The sequence below is a fragment of the Cebus imitator genome, unplaced genomic scaffold (genome assembly GCF_001604975.1).
Source record: "Cebus imitator isolate Cc_AM_T3 unplaced genomic scaffold, Cebus_imitator-1.0 Scaffold747, whole genome shotgun sequence".
Lineage (NCBI taxonomy): Eukaryota > Metazoa > Chordata > Mammalia > Primates > Cebidae > Cebus > Cebus imitator.
The window spans coordinates 132,868-139,506 of NW_016108062.1; the positions used below are offsets into that span (position 1 = coordinate 132,868).

Below are 6,639 nucleotides of genomic sequence, written 5' to 3' on the forward strand. Positions count from 1 at the left end.
ACAATGATACCTCACTTGCTTCCACAATGATACCTTGCTCCCTGACCCCAACGATAATGATTCTGACTTTAGCATTCTTATTGATTTTTCCTTTCTTTCTTTTCAGAGTTTTTCCAACTGTGCATGTTTCTTTAAAATATTTATGTTAACTTTGCTTCTTTTTCATCCTTTAAGGAATGAAATATTACCTTATGTATTTTCTTCTGGCTTTTTTCTTTCTCTCAGCATTGGACTTTTGAGATTCATTCATGTGGGTGTGTGTAATTGTGCTACCTTTATTTTCACTGCCATTTAACATCTTATTATATGAATACCCACAGTGTATTTATATATTCTACTGTAGATGGACATTCAGATTAAGACAATTTTTCATATTAAGAATAGTCCATACTACAAGGCTATAGTAATCAAAACAGCATGGTACTAGTACCAAAACAGAAATATAGACCAATGGAACAGAACAGAGGTCTCAGAGGCAATGCTACACATCTACAACCATCTGATCTTTGACAAACCAGACAAAAATAACAAGCAATGGGGAAAGGATTCCCTGTTTAATAAATGGTGTTGAGATAACTGGCTAGCCATGTGCAGAAAGCAGAAACTGGACTCCTTCCTGACACCTTACACTAAAATTAACTTCAGATGGATTAAAGACTTAAATATAACACCTAACACCGTAAAAACCATAGAAGAAAACCTAGGAAAAACCATTCAGTACATAGGCATAGGCAAGGACTTCATGACTAAAACACCAAAACCATTGGCAACAAAAGCCAAAATAAACAAATGGGATCTAATTAAACTCCAGAGCTTCTGCACAGCAAAATAAACAATCAATTAGAGTGAACCAGCAACCAACAGAATAGAAAAAAATTTTTGCAATCTACCCATCTGACAAAGGACTAATATCCAGAATTTACAAAGAACTAAAACAGATTTACAAGAAAAAAGCAAACAAAGCATTCAAAAGTGGGTGAAGAATATGAACAGACACTTTTCAAAAGAAGACATATATGAGGCCAACAAACATATGAAAAAATGATCATCATCACTGGTCATTAGAGAAATGCAAATCAAAACCACATTGAGATACCATCTTACACCAGTTAGAATGGCGATCATTAAAAAATCTGTAGACAACAGATGCTGGAGAGGATGTGGAGAAATAGGAACACTTTTACACTGTTGGTGAGAGTGTAAATTAGTTCAACCATTGTGGAAGACAGTGTGGCGATTCCTCAAGGACCTAGAAATAGAAATTCCATTTGACCCAGCAATCCCATTACTGGGTATATATCCAAAGGATTATAAATCATTCTATTATAGACACATGCACACGTATGTTTATTGTGGCACTGTTTACAATAGCAAAGACCTGGAACCAACCCAAGTGCCCTTCAATGATAGACTGGACAAGGAAAATGTGGCACATATACACCATGGAATATTATGTAGCCATCAAAAACGATAAGTTCTTGTCCTTTGTGGGGGCATGGATGAATCTGGAAACCATCATTCTCAGCAAAATGACACAAGAACAGAAAATCAAATGCTGCATGTTCTCACTCATAGGCGGGTGTCAAACAATGAGAACACATGGACACAGGGAGCGGAGCATCACACACACTGGCGTCTGTTTGGGGGGATTGTGGGGGCAGCGGTGGATAGGGAGGTTGGGGAGGGATAACATGGGGATAAATGCCAGATATGGGTGACAGGGGGATGCAGGCAGCAAAACACATTGCTATGTGTATACCTATGCAACAATCCTGCATGATCTGCACACATATCCTGGAACCTAAAGTACAATTAAAAAAAAAAAAAAAAGAATAGTACATACATGTCTTTTGGAGCACCGTTCAACAGTTTCTCTAGATCACATACTTTAGAATAAAATCACTGGGTGGTAGAAAATGTACATCATGATCTGCTCAACTAGGAAATGCTAAACTGTTTTGCGAAGTGGTTTTACCAAATTACATTCTCAAGAACAATGGATGAGAGTTTCCATTTTTCCACATCTTCATCAATACTTGCTACTGAAAAATATTTTTAGTGTTCCTTTCTGGTGGAAGAATTTTTAATATTTTAATGAAGTGTTCATGTCTTTTCCAGTTAATGTTTCACTGAAAAAAAAAAAAAGCTATATTCTCTCATATACTCAACAAACATTTACTGAATTGGAAACTAGGAAGCCAGGATTGAGCAAGACAAAAAAGATGCCTGATCTCATTAATTACATTTTAATGAAGGACCATAGATAATATTAGATTGGTGCAAAAGTAATCACAGTTTTTGCTATTACGCATAACACACAAATACATTAATGGCAAAAACCATGATAATTTTTACACCAACCTAATAAGCAAAGAAATAGCAACCTGTGCTGTGATGAAAATAAAGGAGCTTGGCCCTTTCCTTTCTCTTGCTTCCCGCCGCCCAAGATGAAAGGAAAGAAGGCCAAGGGGAAGAAGGTGGCTCCGGCTCCTGCTGTCGTGAAGAAGCAGGCCAAGAAAGTGGTGAATCCACTATTTGAGAAAAGGCCTAAAAATTTTGGCATTGGAGAAGACATCCAAAAGAGACCTCACCCGCTTTGTGAAATGGCCCCGCTATATCAAGTTGCAGTGGCAGAGAGCCATCCTCTATAAGTGGCTGAAAGTGCCTCCTGCAATTAACCAGTTCACCCAGGTCCTGGACCACCAAACAGCAACCCAGCCGCTTGAGCTGGCCCATAAGTAACAGACCAGAGATGAAGCAAGAGAAAAAGCAGAGGCTGCTGGCCCGGGCCGAGAAGAAAGGGGCTGGCAAAGGGGACGTCCCCAGTAAGAGGCAGCCTGTCCTTCGAGCAGGAGTCAACACCGTCACCACGTTGGTGGAGAACAGGAAAGCACAGCTGGTGGTGATTGCTCATGATGTGGATCCCATTGAGCTGGTTGTCTTCTTGCCTGCCCTATGTCATAAAATGGGAGTCCCTTATTGCATCATCAAGGGGAAGGCAAGACTGGGTCCATAGGAAGACCTGCACCACTGTTGCCTTCACACACGTTAACTCGGAAGAGAAAGGTGCTTTGGCTAAACTGGTGGAAGCTGTCCGCACCAATTACAGATATAAGAAGATCCACCGTCACTGGGGAGGCAATGTCCTGGGTCCCAAGTCTGGCTCGCATCGCCAAGCTAGAAAAGGCAAAGGCTAAAGAACCTGCCACGAGACTGGGTTAAATGTACACTGTTTCTGTAAATAAAAATAATTAATGCAAAAAAAAAAAAAAAAAGAAAGAAAAGAAAGGAGGGTGATGTGTTAGAAAGAAAATGGAAGTCTAACTTTCAATTAGGTGGAGAGACACGGCCTTTCTCAGAAATGACTTTTCATGAAGTAGATAGGAAACTGGCAGTTGACATTACTCAGAGTAACCATATAGATTATCATCCAAACCAGGGAGTTTTTGAGGATAATAACTGCTAAGATAATGGGTTCAGACCGAGACAGTCCCGAGCAAGCAATTCTGTGTGGTCAAACTGGCATTCCTGGTTTCACCTATGCTGTTTCCTCTCCTCTTGGGCTCATGAGCTTCATGTGGAGTTTGGTGGAGCTGGGAGACTAGTTCTGGTCAATAAAAAGTGAATCACTACTGGGCTGGAATGGTGAATAGTTCGTGCATGATCTTCGGGTTTCTTTTGTTCTCTGCTGCAAAGTGGCAACAGGTTCCAGATACAGTGGCTGCAAGATGGTGTAGCCATGATCGTTCCTGGACCTGGAATATATACAAAGAGTACAGCCATCCTAGAAACTGTGCTGGAAACATGGCGTAAATGGGAAGCAAACCTTTTTTTGTTTTAAGACATTAAGAATTGGTAGTTGTTGCTGCCACATTGCCTATCTATCCTATGACAGGGACATGCTGGAAATACAGAAACCTCTGCATTCTCTTGATAAGTGCCACTAGCTGTAACTCTGATTTTCTTAGGATCCAGTATCTCAGTACTAAATCATTTATTATTAATTACTATCAAGTATTATATGGCACAATAATGGCAATACTAATAAGTGTTCATATTTTGAAATTCATGTGCTAGTCACAGAACGTTAGATGTTTATTTCATAACTTATTCCTCATAGATTTTATGAGGCAGGTATCATCATTATTCCAAAATTATAGATTAAGATCTGTGATAAAAGACAGGTTAAAATTACATAGGCATGGAGGGGTGAAGAAAATGTGTTGTTCCTGTTTTATTTATACAGAAGACACAGAACAAAGAAGTGACTAAGAGCAAGGCTTTGAAGACATGCATAACTAGGTACAAACTGGCTTCTGCCACTTTTAAGCCATTTACTATTGATAAGCCATGTGACTGACCACTGTGAGTCTCAATTTCCACATCAGCAAAAATGGAGATAATAACTGTATGCACCCTATAAAGTTATCGCATTAAATGAGACAATTGAGTTCTTACTGTGGTGTCTCACACGGAGAAAGCATACAATAAATATGATTTTCATCATCATCCACATCTGGAGCTTTGTGTTCAGTTTTGGATATTACATTTTAACATGGACAATTAAAAATTAGAGTGCCATCAGGATTTGGGTCAATGCAAGGCCTGAGGACCATATAAATTGCATGGGGATCACATTGAAAGAATTAAGAATATTTGGCCCAGAGAACGTAAATTTCAGAAAATTATCTTCTGATGTTTGAGATGCAATCACAAAAGAAAACTTTGAGGTATGTTATATGAGATATGTAACTCTAGAACAACAGCAGTGGAGAGAAATTTCGGGGGATCTCTCAAACAGGCAAAGTTATTAAAAAATGAAGTAGGCTGCCTCATCATAGCGTGAGTTGCCCAAAGCTTGATGGTTCAAAAGCAGGTCATACCGTCGTAAAAGTGAATTTCATATTAAGTTAGAGGTTAGACTAACTCTGAATTCTGCATCAAAATGAGTTTTTATGAAAGAAGGTCTTCAGTGTGCAAATGATTCAGACCCCAAGCAATTTATATAGACAAGTAATCACCTTTTTGGAAAGAACTGCAGAATATTGGAATCTAGGTTTTTTTAATGTGCAAATATGAGTTCAGGGCCATTTTGACAATTTTTCTAGAAGCAAGGATGCATGAAGAACTCAGTCTATTTGAGCCCATCTGTTTTACAGCAGGGGTTGAAAATTACTTTTATATATCTATTTTTAAAATTTAAATTTTGTCTTTCCCTAATGTACTGTAAGCTTCATTTGGGCAAGGGTTGTGTCTACCTTGTTCACATCCCCACTCACGGCATCTGGTAAAGTACATAGCCTATAGCCATCTCACAATCAATATTTTCTGAATGAATGAAGGTAGTAGTATGCGTAGCCAGGATTTGATCTTTTGGACGTGAGACAGGACAGCAGGAGAAAAAGTAATAGGTTCCATGATAGTACCATCTACCTACTTAGAGAATGTAAGAAAAATAACATATATGTATGTAAAGTAAAACATATATATATCTTTTGGGTGGTTTGAAAATGACAATGAGTTTCACTTTGGATATTTTGTTTATGAGGTGTTTGTAGGACATCCGGTAGGATATTTTGTTTATGAGGTGTTTGTAGGACAGCTGTTGCCTAAGTAGACAGTACTGTGTGTACCTCAGAAGCTTACCTTAGGGATGTCTGGCAGTCATCAATGCCCACGGTACAGGTAGAGCCATGGTAGTAGATGATATCACACAAAGAGATTATAGTGACTGGGATGGAAAGAAGGCTGAACAGAGGACTCTGGGAAACTAACTATTCGTCCAATTGGCAAGGGAAGACAACTTCTTGAAGGAAACTCAGAAAAATGTAGCAGACAGGTAGCAAAAAATACCCAGGAGTGAAATCAGAAACATCACTGTAGAAAAGTTTCTAGCATCTGGACAAAGTATGAGAAATTAAGGCAAGCTTGCAGACATTTTATCATTACAACATAAAAGCCATTTATCTGCCAAGAACTTGGAGTCAAGACTCATATCCTTGGAATCTTCGCAACTTGACCTTTGCTTGGATAATTCCAGCAAAATGGAATTTACTATCTTATCAGGTAAATAATTTGTGACCACAATAAAATGTATATACAGAAAATTAAATAAAAGTTGACTTATTTGATTTTGGTTTTTATCTGGACTTCTATATATAAAGTCTGAAACATTAATTTATTAAATGATATCCCATCCAAGGAGAAGAAATACAGGGAATGAAGTCCTCATTAAAAGCAAATGTGCCACAGGGGAAAACTTCCAAACTGCAGAATTCTGACTTAATAAAGGTCTGATATTGGGCCATCAATAGTGAGTTAAACCTTGCCCAAGAGAATTAAAGGAATGAAAATGCATTTATAAGAAGGAGAGAGTACCAGTGCGAGGGACTGAAGAGATAACCTACTAAATGAAATTAATGGTGACTCTAAATTGGCTTCTTTCCTGAATTCATTTTTGCATCTGCCTTGAACAAAGGAACTAAAACTGCAATCCTGATAATTGTAATAAAGACATATTTTAAAAGTTGATAATAATAACCTTACGTGTTCTTAAACATGTACAACTTGGAGCTTTGTAGTCATGTAGCAGGAATAAGCTGAGGAACAGGCAAAATGGATACAATTTACCACAGTTGA

At 38.3% G+C, this 6,639-nt stretch overlaps 1 pseudogene; it reads left to right on the top strand.

Moving 5' to 3' along the window:
• The first annotated feature begins 2,447 nt into the window (after positions 1-2,447).
• On the top strand, positions 2,448-3,222 carry LOC119469620 (annotated as a pseudogene).
• Positions 3,223-6,639: the final 3,417 nt, after the last annotated feature.